Consider the following 15,672-nt stretch of genomic DNA (forward strand, 5'->3'; position numbering starts at 1 on the left):
CCCTGAGCCTGCGCGTCCGGAGCCTGTGCTCCGCAGCGGTAGAGGCCACAACAGTGAGAGGCCCACGTACCGCAAAAAAAATAAAAATAAAGAAATAAAATAAATAAACTCTGCCTTAGCAGGTAGGCCCTATTTTACAGAAAAAACAATATAAGAAAATCCTAAAATAAAGCAGCAATGCCACAAGCTCTTTTTGTCACCACCTTTGAAAATCGGAAGACAGCTTTGGATCCCAAACTAAACTGGACATATGTACACACACTCATACTCAAATTTTGCACCCCGTGACTGAGGGTCCATGAAATTGCAACTTTTTTGAACTGCATGAGGGTTTTACCTGCACTGCAACCACATTCATTTCCTTCCCTCAAAACCAACTGCAGATACTGCAGCTCCTACAGCTGCCTTTCTGGGAAGGATAGGACATGTTTTGGATACAGAATGACTGGGTCTGTACAGCCCAGCTCTATTCACTTCCCAGCACATACTTAGTCACCCTGCGCCTCTGTTTTCTCACCTGAAAATTGGGACAAAGGGTCACTGTGAAGAATAAACGGCTCCTTCATATCAGATGCATCTCCTTCAAATGCTGAGATGCATTCCCTGTCCAACCAATCTAAAGTGCCCTCTCCCTCTGATCCAGCACACTATTTTATTTCTTCAGCACATACCACTCTCTGAAATTCTTATTTGTTAACTTATTTATTGTCCGCTCCCCCTACTAGAAGGTAACTGCCACAAGAGCAGGGATTTTATTTTATTCACCACTTTGGCTGTGTACCTAAGCTTTGTCATGTAAGCAAATGTTTTGATAAATATCTCCTGAATAAATAATAATCACTGATATTTGTTGAGCACTTCTATACAAGGCACTAGTCTATGCACATTTTAAATGTATTAACTCATGCTTGAATAAATGATGAGTATGGCATATTCAGCATTGTCCCTAGCACATAGTTTCTCAATATCATCTGACAGCTATTCATACCAATTCTAATTATATGATGATGTTATCAAATACTCAACAGTAAAGGAAGTTGAGCCCTAAGAATGTAGAATAGAACTTAATTTCACCACTCAAGAGCTGGTTCCTAAGGTCCAATTCCTCCTGAATGCCTTGCCTCTCAACACCCTACTACCTTCAAAGAGAAAGTAGAAAATTGTCTCATTGTTCCAATTACTCCCTACCTCATCAGTTACCATATAATGTGATATAAACACAGCTTCTCAGCAGTATCAGCTCCATCTCTCCTCATTCCACAAGCTAATTTTCACCTCAAACACAGCAAAAGCCAAAATCTAAAGCTGCAATTGGGAGATGTTCATCCTATAGTGCCTCTTTTTGACCTGTACCTTAGTCCCTGGGAAAAAATTCACATAATAATGTAAATCACTCCTGCCTCTCCTTTGAGCAAGGGTGAAAGTCCAGACAGTTTATTCAAGCCATAGCCATGCAGCACTCTAGAAGTTCCAAGAGTTTGCCAAGCAGGTGAAGTCAGTGAAAAACCTTCTGCTGCTGGTCTGAACTGCTCCTTCTCTACCGCAATAAACAAAGAAATCACATTTAAGGTGTCTAGAGATGCAAGGGCAAAAGCCAGCAGCTTTTTTGCATACTACATAGTGAACACGAAGAACTCACAGCCAGTTTTACACTTCTTAAGCTATCTTGTTCCACTGTAGTATTTTTTAAAATTCGCTTGATGACAGATTGGCTTTTAAGTCTGAGGGATGAAGCACGTACCTTGTCAAATAGGATAAGGGATGTGGACCATCGAGGTCCTCCATCTCTTTAGAACCACTGGAGACAACAGACTACGTTTCATATAACGGCAAGAAAAGGACAAGACCTAAAATCCTAATCAGGGCCTTCAAAGCCAGACGCACTTGCCAAGAAAGCAAAGGGCAGATTCCACCTCTGCTGGCTGGCAGGCCAGCCCACACATTCTGCCTAGGCATGTGAAACAGTCAGCTCTTTCTCTCCCCACCCCCAGGGCCAGTATTTGGGGTAGCAACACGAGCGACTTTTCTAGGAGAGTATTTTATAAAAATAGAGCTTCCAACCTTAGGTTTAAAACTGAAAGGAAAAATAGCCAGAATTAGAAGTTAGTTTTAACACAATACATTGAAAATTATAAGTTTAAGTGCTGGTAGTTGGGGACAGGGATCACACCACCACATGACTTCTCAGTGAGTCATTAAAAAATAGTACAGGCTTGTTTAACTAACAGTAGACGTCCACCAGTAATAGAGTTAAGAAGTCCATGTATCAGACGATGGAAAACTAAACTGACACTCCTGCATTTGTTTCAGCAGTGGCAGGACTGACACAAATGAATTGCAGCAAAAATTTACAAGACAGAAACGCTAATAAACGTTTTCTGAGGCTAGTCGAAGAGGAAACGTTTGAAACCCTGAATTGACTCATTTTTCAGAAGTTAAATCAGTTTAACTGGGAAAAAAAGCCTCTAAACTACAATAAATCACTAACTGAAACATTTCAGGATTCCTAACACCCATTCTTGATTAACATACCTTTGTGTCAAAAGCAAAAGCCAAGTGCCAGCATTTAACAGCAAGTTGCTACCCTCTCAGTTATGAGAATCAGTCTGGTAGAACTAGATGAGAACAACAGAAATTAATCTTCAGGCCTAGATGGATACTGTCAGGACAATAATAAAGACCTCCCCAAAGGGCTTCTGGGTACCATAAATTATATAACAAATCCACTTCTGCCAGGCAGCCAGGATTAACTCATATGCACCCGGGGTACTACTCAGTGTCACCAATGGGCTTATCAAAATGAAAGCATAACTATCCACCACTGCTCCAAAAAAGACACAGCATGTTGCTCACTGTACATCAGTTTGCTGACATCACTACTCATTAGGACAAGTCACTTAACAATCTTAAATACAACTTTGATACTTGTTTCTTCCAGGCTGGGGGGGGGGCGGGGAAGGAAAATATTTCATTAACTCCTTCCCCAGTAAGTTCTTCTGACTGAATTTTTTTTATTGTCTATGATGACATTCTGGTATAACAGACAATTATTTCTACTATGCATTCAAGACTTGAATGCGTTGTACATTATTTATTCCTATGGAACATAAACATTCATGGCTCTCAAGCAGATAGTCAGAAATGACAAGCACAGAAAAGATGTTACTGTTTTAGTGACCGCATCTTGGATTAAAGTTCCAAGAAGGCAGGAGGTGTATATGGTAGCGTGAAAAGGGCTAACTGGCATCTAATAAACACTTTCTAAATTCAAACCATGTTCTACCCTTTCTCAAAATTAGGGATAATGCTTCTCAAGCCCACTTTTGAAAAATACGGAGTTTAAACTGCCTCTTAAAGCATACTACAGTAGTCATTTTTTTGTTTAGTATGCATAAGTCTTTCAGTCACTGCAAAATGAGAGTAAGTCTTTCAGTCACTGCAAAATGAGAGCTTGAACTAGACCACTGTCTTTCCAACTTGAACTGCGACCTTCAGTAAGAAACACGTTACATCCTGACCAAATGCACATGTATATACACACACAAACCACTCATTAAGCAGTATTTACTCTCACTTTAATGATGAACTCTGATTTATGCTATTTCTTTTTTTTATTTGGTTTTTATTTGTTGGTTATAACCCACTAATTAGATATGACCCATAGTAAGAAAAGCTCAAGATCAAACTTAAAGGTTCCCTCCAATATATTTATTGTGCCAGACACAATGCTAGGCATTTTATAGTCATGATAGCAGTTAATCCCTACAGCTACCCTATGAGGTTGGTACTTTTTTTAACTGAGAAATTTTAAAATATTGTATTACTTCATTTAAAATATCAATAATATACACACTGCTATGTTTAAAATAGATAACCAACAAGGACCTACTGTATAGCACAGGGAACTCTGTAATAACCTAAATGGGAAAAGAATTAGAAAAAGGATACATGTATATGTATAATCACTTTGCTGTACACCTGAAATTAACACAACATTGTTAATCAACTATACTCCAATATAAAATAAAAACTGGGGACCTCCCTGGTGGTCCAGTGGTTAAGACTTCACCTTCCAATGCAGGGGGCATGGGTTTGATCCCTGGTCAGGGAGCTAAGATCCCACATGCCTCGTGGCCAAAAAACCAAAACATAAAACAGAAGCAATACTGTAACAAATTCAATAAAGACTTTAAAAATGGTCCACATAAAAATAAAAATAAAAAATCTTGGGCTTCCCTGATGGCGCAGTGGTTGAGAGTCCGCCTGCCGATGCAGGGGACACAGGTTCGTGCCCCGGTCCGAGAAGATCCCACATGCCGCGGAGCGGCTGGGCCCGTGAGCCATGGCCGCTGAGCCTGTGCGTCCGGAGCCTGTGCTCCGCAACGGGAGAGGCCACAACAGTGAGAGGCCCGCGTTACCGCAAAAAAAAAAAAAAAAAAAAATTAAAAATATTAAAAACTCAAAATACACACCATGTGTTATCATATGACATATGTATGCATTTTAAGCAAGGTTATCGAAGTATGTATAGTACAAAGAATAAAATATTGAAGACTTAGGGAAAGGGGAAGTCTGTATAGGAAAAAAATAATAGCCTCTAAAAAAAAATAAATAAAATATCAATAATAAACCATGACATGTTAACATAAACAACATTTTTATGAAAAATAACTGTATTTCCCAAAACTTAATGAGAAGAGTGACACTGTTTTACACTTTTGCAAATGTCCCTAAGGTCTGGCTTAAACGAAGACAGCTAATTTCCCATATATGCTTCTCCATTCAATCTTTTGTGATATAACATGTCATGCAGCCTCTATAAAACTCATGGGAGAATGAAAGTATAAAGGACAAATGATGTTAGTAGTATTAAGAAGAGAATTTGATCTTCCAGATCCTATGAAAGTGTCTTGGGGATCCTCCTAAAAGAGTCTCTGGGACTGAGGCTGGTACTCTTGATATTCCTATTTTACAGAAGAGGAAATAAGCTCAGAAATAAAGTACCTTACTCAAGTCCCTACACTGTATGTAGCACAGACAGAGAAGCTCAGACAACATTCCATCAGCTCCCCCAGTTTCCCAGCCTCCTCAGTTAGATGGGGAAATGTATCTATTTCTGGCCAAACAGCTGTAGGCAGAAATGACACAGTGAGCTGTAGACAGATGTGATACTTATTTCCCAGCCCAAGCACAGAGCTGGCATATGACATCCCAGCCATCTCTTCCCTTGCCATGGTGACCAAGACAGTTCAGCACACGATACAGCACACGATAGTGGAACCCCTATCAGCTTGGGTCCCTGAGAGACTGTATGGAGCAAAGCACCCTTCAGCCTAAAACCCATGTGGGACATGCAAGCAATAAACTTTCATCAGATTATGCCAAACTTTGTAAATTCTAACTCCCTAATTTTACAGTTCAGCCCCCTGCCACCTTTACTGCAGTATTCTCACAGTTTACCTACTTCTGGGATTGCTCCCTCCAGTGTCTTCCACACTGCCACTGGATTGATCTTTTTAACACACATATAGCCCATGTGAATATGCCATGTCCCTACTCAAAATTATTTAATAGCTCCCCTTCATCTACAAAATAAAATCCAAATTTAATAAGGCATACAAGGCTCTTCTGAATTTGGCCTCAATTACTGTCATTCTCCTGCTCTCATTCCACATCCCTCAGGCATACTGAAACATGTGCCATTCCCCAAGATGTCATGGCCTCTCATGCCTCTGTAGGTTTACACCTACTGTTACCTGTGCTTGGAATGCTTCCTCTCTCTAGTCTTGGTCTTTTGAGCCCAGGTCAGATTTTACTTCTCACAGGACTCCTCTCCTGACTCCTTCAAGTTGACCTAGACCCTCTTTGTCCCTTCACACCTTCATTTATAGCACTAACATTTGGGGCACAGGTTTCACAACATTTTCTATTTGTTGTTCTATCTGTTTTCATACCATAAGGTCCTTAAGAACAAGGTCCACAAAAGGCACTCAAATTTACTGGAATGAAAAACTGGCAACATATAAACATATTTATTTTTCCCGAAGCACCATGCATCCAATCCTAGAGTTGGCCCTTAAGAAAAATTCAGATTACACATACTTCACTTTGAAGACAGTGATGAGAGAATCAAGTTTGGAGGCCAAGACCTAGAAGACAAGTTTTGAGTTTCATAAGTTCTCTGTGAATGATCCACATTCCATCTGGGAAAGCTGGTTCCTTGCTCATATATGTCTAACTTGAAAACTACATAGTCTGGTTCTTCTTAGAAAATAGTTTGTATCTGTTTGGAAACCTTGAGTACCATTAATGTGTGTTTTTAAAGGTTTTGTCCTGTTAAGCCTCTACTGTAATCTTTTGCTTAAGCAGCCTGAGTCAAAAGTACTAAATACTGGAGATGTTCAAAACTTGGTGTTGAGTGAGTCAATTTAAGCATTGTATGCAAATAGTAAAGCTACAAGTCAGAAAAAGGAGGAGCTTAGGCCAAACTGCTCAGAGGGAAGGAAAAACTGCTTCCAAATGGGGAAAAGGCTACAGGAAAAGATTTTTACCTGTTGCTTAACTTTTTACTATCTCTTTCTGCTATGCCACAGAATGGTTGAGCCGGAAACTTAGAAAAGCAAATGCTCTGATAAATTAAGCAATTCCGGTTCTTTGACAGGGAGGTTTAAAGTCAAGAATTAAAGAAAGTCTTCGAGTACACCTTTTTTTTTTTGACTTGAAGGTAACCATGAAAGTTCAAGTTTCCAGCATCCTAAAAGGGCTTTACTTTAGAAGTGAAAAGACTCCAGATGAATTAAAAGGTTAGTCTACCATGAGAAAACCAAAGTGGTGCTGGAAACATGTAAGAATGGTCTGAAAAGGTTTTGAACTCTACCACTATGTTTGCACATCTTTCATTCTGACTCAAAATTATATTTATCTTTTTAAATGTATGGTCTTGAATGCTTATACTTCTATGGAGATTATACTACCACAGAGATAATTATTTGTATGATTGGGAAAGAATAGCTTTTTATGTGGCTTTCATCTTTAAAAGCCCAACTATTCAGCTGCCCTCAAGAAATCTTAACTAAGACTCATTGATCCAATGGCAATTTCCTGAGAAGAGAAGGTATTACAACAACCTCACTCTAGGTTTGCAAATCCTAGTCTATAGCCCAAAGGTAAATGTCACAACCCCTGCATATCCCCTTTCAGAATATCTCCACACTCATCAGCAATTATCTATAAATAATGACTAGCCTCTGCACCAAGGGAAATGGACTCTCAGAAACCTGACATCTTGAGTAAGGTGGGTCTTGTAAATTTGTGCAAAGGATGAATGTCATACATGTCATGAAACAGATTTTAGTAAGAAAAGAGATTTTTAATCCTGCAAAATATAGCCCAGAGTACAGGCTTTTTCCCTTTTCCAATGTGCCAAATAACACAGGTCACTACTTCTTCTCGGGAGAGAAGATAGTATGAATGACAAAACCAAAATTTACACAGTTTGAGAGTTTCTGGCTTGGAACATTAGATTCCACCTCAATCGGGAAACATCTGAGAGTTTCTCATCATGAAATCATGTCGAAACTTTGTATTAAATAAATGAAGAAGGAAAAAAAATGAAGGAGAAAAAAATCTTGGGTTACATCACTGTCACCATTTTGTTCTTTTTTAACCTAATCTTGACTAGATAACACAGAAAGATAACAGACTTGGAACCATCTTTATAGCAATTTTTAAAAACTACAATTTGAAACATTCAACAGTTTATGACAAGGAGCTATACCAGATGCATGGCCCTTTATGTTGAGGTAACTATAGAACAAAATCACTTGCAGAACAGGGGCTAACAACCAAATGTAGATAATGAAAGATGACAGCGTTAATATACACAGAAAGTGTCAAGGGAACACAGGTAATTAAGGCTTAAAAAAAAAAAGAAAAACTCAGGGAACCATAGACTACATCTGAAAGCAGCTTTCTTGGCTCCTATTATGCAATCAAGATTTCATTTTTAGGGCTTCCCTGGTGGCGCAGTGGTTGAGAGTCCGCCTGTCGATGCAGGGGACACGAGTTCGTGCCCCAGTCCGGGAAGATCCCACATGCCCAGGAGCGGCTAGGCCCGTGAGCCATGGCCACTGAGCCTGCGCGTCCGGATCCTGTGCTCCGCAACGGTAGAGACCACAACAGTGAGAGGCCCGCGTACCGTTAAAAAAAAAAAAAAAAAAAAAGATTTCATTTTTATTCTGGGTTTTTGCTTAAAAAGAAAGTACCTCCCACTAGTTTATTTCATTTCTACCACTGCTCATTTTAAGACCCCCAGTACACTGAGTTATGACCATTACGACAAAAAGTGAAATGAAATTTTAAATAAAACTTGCCTCAGAGTTTATCTTCATTTTAGGGCATACATCACACTGCACCTTTAAAGTAGCTAACAGCAAGAAGTAATGTATAAATCATTAAGATGCGACAGAGTCTCGGCCTTCCAGAACCTAGAACACATGAACAGGCATGCATTCAAGAGACAGGGATGGCCTTTTCTCCCTCCTCAACAGAACAAATGGAACCCCTAACTCCTACAATGGGGAGTTCCAACAGCAAAGAGTGAAAGGACCTAAAGATCAATAATCCAGGTTTCGAGGAAACTCCTAAAAGTGAAAGGGGAAGCAACATTATTCATTTTTTATTATTTAAGAAAAGCCACCACCACTAATGTCTACGATAATTTAAACTCTACACAACCAACTTATGGGCATTTTCACCATGAATGCACAAATATAAATCTGTCAATTTGCTTGAGTTGGGCAAGTTTTTAAAGCCACTCAAATTTGGACCTGTCCTATTGTGTCCATCACCACAAAGTCTTCATGAAGGTGCCACATCACTGCACTAGAATTACTGAGTCTCAGAACTTATAAACTTCAGCCATTCCTACACCACCTTTATGATCTTACATATCCATTTACCATCCCAACTACTGTTCCCCTAAGATTTTTCTTAAAAGCTTAAAAAAAAAAATCACATCCACTTTAAATATCACCCTAAGCGACATCATCCATGAAGTCATAGGTCTAATATGCTAGTTATATTTTCATTAATACACATTAAAATATAGAATAAGCGAAAAGTATTCATCCAGCAAAAATCATCTCATGTACCATCAACAGTATAAAAAACACACCCTTGCATGCTCATTTCAGCAGCACATATACTAAGAATGTAACCAAAGCCACACTTTGGGAAACAGTGATTTAGTCCCAAATCCTTTGTCGCAGCTAAGGAAACACTCAAAGAGGGGCTATAACTTGCCCAAGGACACATAGAACTGGTGGCAGAGTCTAGACTAGAATCTAGTACTTAGTCCAGTGGTGGTCCACTAGAATAGAATCTCCAGATGGGTAAGCTACAAGGAGAATTAGACCTGGCCTTCGGGGACTTCCCCAAGAAGTGAACCTCAAGCAGTTGGTAAGCCCTTTGCCGGTGGATCCGGGTTTTTCATTTTCTCTGAGAAGCAACACACATAACATGATACTTGCCAGCTGACTCTCAAAGATTGTCTGGACCGACTGAAATAAATCTGTTGTTTCCTTCCCAAAGTCTCATGCGGTTTTGCCCAACTCATTGAACCTCAAGGCATACTGCCAATGATAAAAATGTCTCCTGGATCAGTTTCCCATTTTTTGATCCAACAATATTCTAGCCACTGAGCCCCTGTCCCCGTTGCTAGATTCATGCATGCTCTATATGGTTTCAGGAGGAAGATTTTCCATCTCTGGGTTTTAGGCCAGCTTTGGAAACAGGCTGGAAGTTTCCATTACAGAGTTACTCCTGTATTTCCCAGATACCCAGAGCAGGTTTTATTTTCGAGTGATAGATAACTTGTGTCTACTCTGTGCCTAGCAATGTTTTATACACTGTCCCATAATTCCCATATAAGAGAAGGTAAAATGATATCGTTCCTGGCCCTTTGGGAGCTGCCAATCCCTGTCAGCTTAGCTATATATGCATGTAGCTAATAATAACTAATGTTATTAAATGTTTATCTATATGCCAGGCAATGTGCCATGTCCTGCAATTGTACTGTCTTACTGACTCCTCACAACTACTTACTGTTATTATCCTCACGTAATACATGAAGGAAACAAGGCTTAGAGATGTTAAGTGGCTCATCTAAGGTCAAGTGGCAAGCCGATGGTAAAGTTCAAATGCAAACCCAGACTCCAGGCCGAAGCTCTTAACCAGTGCACTACGAACACCTGAATCTTTGAAGTCACACTGAAAGGAAACATGATTTCTGTGTATCTGATTTCCTATAAGTGAGCTCCTTTCTTGCATTAGGGAGCTCTAGAGGTAGTGCACCTGTTAAATTCAAGAATATATAACACATTCTAGGAGTGCCGTTTCATACTGATTGAGGGAAGAGTTTGCTCCTTGTAATCTGAAGCTATGCAATTTGTACTCTCCTGACACACCCCCCAAAAAAAACCGCCATCAAATTAACAGTAAATGCATATTGTTACTTATCATCTAAATCAACTTTAGGTAACCTTATTCCTACTTATGGGATGCAAAACTGGAGTATTAATGTGATGTAATAAAAAATATACTTGGTCTTTGTCCCCAGTTCCTACCAGAGCTCCTAAAACCCTTGGAATTTCCTTACCGATAGGCTCCTTTGTTTTTCATAAGGAGCAGGGTTTGGACCACATCTGAGTTTATGCTAAGAGGTGACTCAGGGTGGGCCCTTTTGATAGTTTTAAGAGAGATGCTGGCCACACTAGAAAGACCAGGCACATGATTGGAACTTTCAGTCCCACCTCCAGCCCATAAGGAAGGGAAGGGTGGTTGCAGTTTCATCACCAAACGCCAATACTTTAATCAATTTTGCCTACACAAAGGAACCTCAACTGAAATTGAAACAAGGCTAGGGGAGCTTCAGGGTGGGTGAACACATTGATGTGCTGGGAGGCTGGCATGCTCAGAGGGGACACGGAAGCTCTGTGCCCCCAATTCAAATCTTGCCCTATACATCTCTTCCATTTGGCTGTTCCTGAGTTATAGCCTTTATAATGAAACTGTATTCATAAATATCATGTTTTATCAGCTCTATGAGTCATATGTTCTAGCAAATTATCGAACCTGGGGGGAGGGTGGTCGTGGGAAATTTGTACTCTGCCAGGCAGAAGTGCAGGTAGGTAACTTGAGACAACCTGATACTTGGGGCTGGCACCTGAAGTGGGGCAATCTTGTGAGACGGAGTCATTAGCCTATGGGGTCTGCACAAACTCCAGGCAGTTTGTGTCAGAAGTGAACTGTTGGACACTCAGTGATGTCAGAGAATTGTTGCAGGAATGACATAATTAACCTCAGAAAAAGAGGTCCACATTACAACCAACTTAACTGATGCTTAGAAGCCACCTCCGTACTTGATCTAATCATTAAATCTATAGCTGTCACCAATTCAGAGTAGTGCTTGCTGTTTTCAGCACTAGAAGGAAATTTGGCCTTCTGTCAGATCCACGAGTGCCTGGTAGAATAAAATTTCTTTTAAATGACTAAAGAATTAATTTGACCTGCTAAAGAGACCAAGGAATGTTGTAGAAATAAGGAGTCAAAATGTATTTTCTTTAATTAATCATTTTAGTTGTGATTTATTTCCCATTTATTATAGTCCCCATAAGAGAATCATGAATTACCTCAATAGTTTACATGTAACTGTTCCCTTTGGATAACAGACATTGTTAAATGACAATCACCACCACCTAGTATTATGTACTTTAACTCAAACTCTAACAGACCCAGGGACATTACATTCCCTCTTGTTTACCAACTTCTTATTTGTCAAAAGGAAAAGTCAAAAGAGAGATCTCAAAGAAGTTAGGCCAGTACTCCATAAGCAGTCAATCATGACCAACTAGTCAATCTTGAAGATCAATCTGGTCAAACCGGATACTGCATCCCTGCACTCAACCCTCCCCATCAGGAATACACTTTCCAGTCAGGGGAGAGAGTACTGTGGTCAGGGTCCTGGTCAGGGCCAATGGATTACTCAACTTCATAGGTCCCCATCCCCCTCCTTGTGAATGGTGTTCCCTGGCACTGGGCAATCTTGTGGGTCTGCTCCTTCCTGACCCACTCTTCCCCCATCAAATGCCATTTTTAGCAATTTCCACCCTTCCCCAGCTGGACCATCAATAGGCATTTCTCTTCACCCTGTACACACAGCCCACAATATCACCACCACCACCCTGCCCCCCAAAGGCCGGCTCCCTTATATGTTCTCCTCCCCACAACGGAACCCACCTATCTAAATGTCTCTAGAAAGGTCTTTAGACTTTTCTCTTTCATAAAATGTTAGTAAACCCCCAAGCAAAATTCTCCTACCATAAACATCAGCTATAACCAACCGTTTTGAGTAAATGACTACACAAGTAACTAGTTATTTCAAAGAAAAACTAATTTACTAGGAGAAAAAGAACCACAGAAACATTCTTTAAAATGAACACAGAACATTCACTACACATCACTCCTCACTTTTGAACTACAATCACTTAGAATAAAGAAAATACCACCACAACTGGGGAAAATGCCTCCTTTGAGGACCTGGAACTTCTAGCGTGTCCACAATCCTGCCACCTAGAACCCATGCTGCTAGGGTCCCAGCACCCTCACTGCAGTGGTATTCCTTACCTTCTCTTCCTATTTAAAGAGAAGCCACTAGGTAGTCATCAAGTAGATATAAAGTAAATGTTTAATTGAAAACAAATGTGCTTCACAGATTTTTTAGAAAAAAGAATATGGTGATTGTAGTTATTTCCACAGAGCCATTCTAAAGCTTTTCTGTCAGTGGGTATACCTGGATTTTCCTTTTCAGATTCCAGGGCAGGTCACTGGAAATGGGAAATATTCAGGTCAGCATTTTGCACAGGCATTCTGGACAGCATGCCACTAGCTTATCTTAAGAACTTAGAGTGATAAAGCCTCCACTTCTGTTTGAAAGTACTATCATCACTTTCAGAAATATTCTGAGGAGGAAAGGCCAGCTACTTACTAGTGCCATTACCATCAATAACTTCACATATGTTTCAAAACCGGTTATAAGGATTTTTCTCTGAAAGAACAGTAGTGTGTGACAAAACGTTTGAGTAAAGAGCCAGTAATATAAAAGACCAAACACCAAGGATTCAATTAAACTCAAACTCTATTGAGTGCCTACAATGACATATTTGAGGCAATGTAAATGAGAAAACAAAATTAGTGCAGAGAAAGTCCTATTCTAGTCCTGTAGCTGCCAGTACCTTGCTCTGTAGCTTTCAGCAAGTTTACTAACCTTTCTAGATTTCCATTTACCTACTGCTTTTTGATCTGTTTTCAGCCTCAAAACATTCTGATTGACTGAAATTTTACGGGGAAACGCAATAGAACAGAATATCAAGGTACCTTCTGCAGAGTGAAGCATGGTGGGGGGGCAGTGAAGTGGAAGGAAGACAGCGAGATGAGGGGGCATACTCCAGAAATGACCCCTGAGAGGGCTCCGCATAGCCCAGTTTGAAAAACTATCATGCCAGATATTCTAAGGTTCTTTGAGGGTCTTCTTCCTGCTTCTTCCTTAACTGGAGAAAGAATTAAATGCATTCAATATAGTAAATGCTATGACTTGAGTCTTGTTCAGAATCAAAATTACAGGTCACACACCAACCCACTTTAGGCAAACACTGCAGAATCCAAACCCTTCATCAACCAACAAGAGCTAAAAGCTATAACCAAACCCAGTGGTCTTGATATGGTGGAAGCAATCTACTACTAAAATAAGGAAAGCAAGTTTTTCCAACACACTGTCTTCTAGACTGACCAGCAGAGATTAGGGAAAAAAATGAGAAGTCCTACACTATGCAGTGATGCTATCCAAGACCCTTGATCAGTCATCATATATCTGGTCTGGATCTCCAGGCCTCAGTGACAGAATTATTTCCAGTCCCCAGGTCCTGAGGCTGAGGCCTCCAGCAGAGCAGGGAGAACAGGAACGTGGATTATGCTTCCCAGCACTATGCAACCTAAGCTTCCACGATGCAATTCAGCCTGAAACCCACCAACACAGCACGCATCAAAGGGCACTCCTGAGCAAGGACAAGCCATAGGGAAGTCAGGAGTCATCAACATGATGCCTGATTTTTCGTGCAATCAGGTTGGTATCAGGGCGCTGGCCATAGATGGCTTACTTGGCTACAAGGGCTAATTACCACCTCAAGATTCCTTTACTGAGCTTCCCTATTCTGATGTATGGTATTTAAATAGTTTCATTTGCACACATCTTAAAGAAGAGGATTTGGCATTTCCCCCCTCCCATTTTCTCCTTTCTACATATCACAACTTCAAAGAATTAGAGTTTGAGCCACTTCCACTAAATTAATATGTTAAGTTCTTATTTGTAATCATTCACTAATCATTCACCTAGAAAAACAGATACAAGAACTAGTAAAACTAGATTTTAATTGAAAGACACTAACTCAATAAAACACCCTGGTCCATTGTGCAGAGAGCTTCAGAACACTGTTCCAACATTTAGGGAGAATTGATCCTGGTTCACTGGTATCAACATCTGTAAATAGACACAAAGAGGTAACTGTAAGTTATCAAGAGCTGGGGAAATAGAAGTCACCACATAATTACCATTGTTTCAATCTGAGTTATCACATCTTCATCTTAAAACAACTGGCAGCCAGTGTACAATTAACTGTCCTTACTGCAAAGATATCAAAACAGTAGCAAAATCAGATTAATTTTAAGTCATCTAATGCAATGCGTAACACCCACAACTCCAAAAGTAAGTGACATCAACTCTTCTTTCAGAAGAGTTTATCCAAAAGCCCTGGGAGTTTAAGAAACAAATCCACTAGTACCCTAGATTAAAAGGCCAGTTAGGGGACTTCCCTGGTGGCTCAGTGGTTAAGATGCCGCGCTCCCAATGCAGGGGGCCCGGGTTCAATTCCCTGATCAGGAAACTAGATCTCACATGTGTGCAACAACTAAGAGCTCGCATGCTGCAACGAAGGAGCCCCTCTGGCGCAACCAAATAGATGAATATTTTTTAAATAAATAAATAAAAGGCCAGTTCAGCTCTGAGAATCTAAATTTATTTAGATTTGCGGATTCTTTCCCCAAACACAAGTAGTGGCCAATGTAGGAGTCGATGGCTTCTCCCTGTATTCAAGTCCCCTCCTGCCCATCCGCCCCCTTTCACAAATTAGAAAGGAGCCACCAGTCTCCAAACTGGCTGATGAAATTTCAGCCTACAGGATACTTTCATACTTGAGTTATAATAACTATTAAAATGAAGATGAACAGTGGACAGCTTAATAACAGCATTTAAAATCCAGCATTAGGATACAGAGACTAAAATTCTTCAACCTAGGCCAAAACCATATATATATTATGTATATATTTTTTCAATTCTCAGTTTCTTAGAGTTACTCTGCAGTATAAAGGGTGGAGTCTATTGTTTGCCTGGTCCTAGCGGTTCACTTGCTTGCTAACTAAAACACTTCCTATTTGCATTCAAGTTGGGATTCAGTAAGTCACTACAGGCTCAACTCCATCCCCTTCATTACCCCAGGACTGCCCAGGAAACTATTCAAGTTATTTTTGATAATCCATCTACCCATGCTAGTAAATTACTAG

At 40.1% G+C, this 15,672-nt stretch overlaps 1 protein-coding gene across 9 annotated transcripts in view; it reads right to left on the reverse strand.

Annotated features, from left to right (window-relative positions):
* DCUN1D3 (defective in cullin neddylation 1 domain containing 3) overlaps positions 1–15,672 on the reverse strand; it is a 38,926-nt gene that overhangs the window by 19,368 nt on the left and 3,886 nt on the right. For 6 of the 9 annotated variants that reach the window (XM_055090039.1, XM_055090037.1, XM_055090036.1 and 3 more), the window contains exons 2-3: positions 14,502–14,593; positions 13,435–13,607 (exon numbers count right to left, since the gene is read on the reverse strand). The exons of the other annotated variants lie outside the window; for them this stretch is intronic. The gene's annotated coding sequence lies outside the window, so the exon portion shown is untranslated. The remainder of the gene's footprint in view (positions 1–13,434; positions 13,608–14,501; positions 14,594–15,672) is intronic. 9 annotated transcript variants of the gene reach the window in all.

The sequence above is a fragment of the Physeter macrocephalus genome, chromosome 14 (genome assembly GCF_002837175.3).
Source record: "Physeter macrocephalus isolate SW-GA chromosome 14, ASM283717v5, whole genome shotgun sequence".
Lineage (NCBI taxonomy): Eukaryota > Metazoa > Chordata > Mammalia > Artiodactyla > Physeteridae > Physeter > Physeter macrocephalus.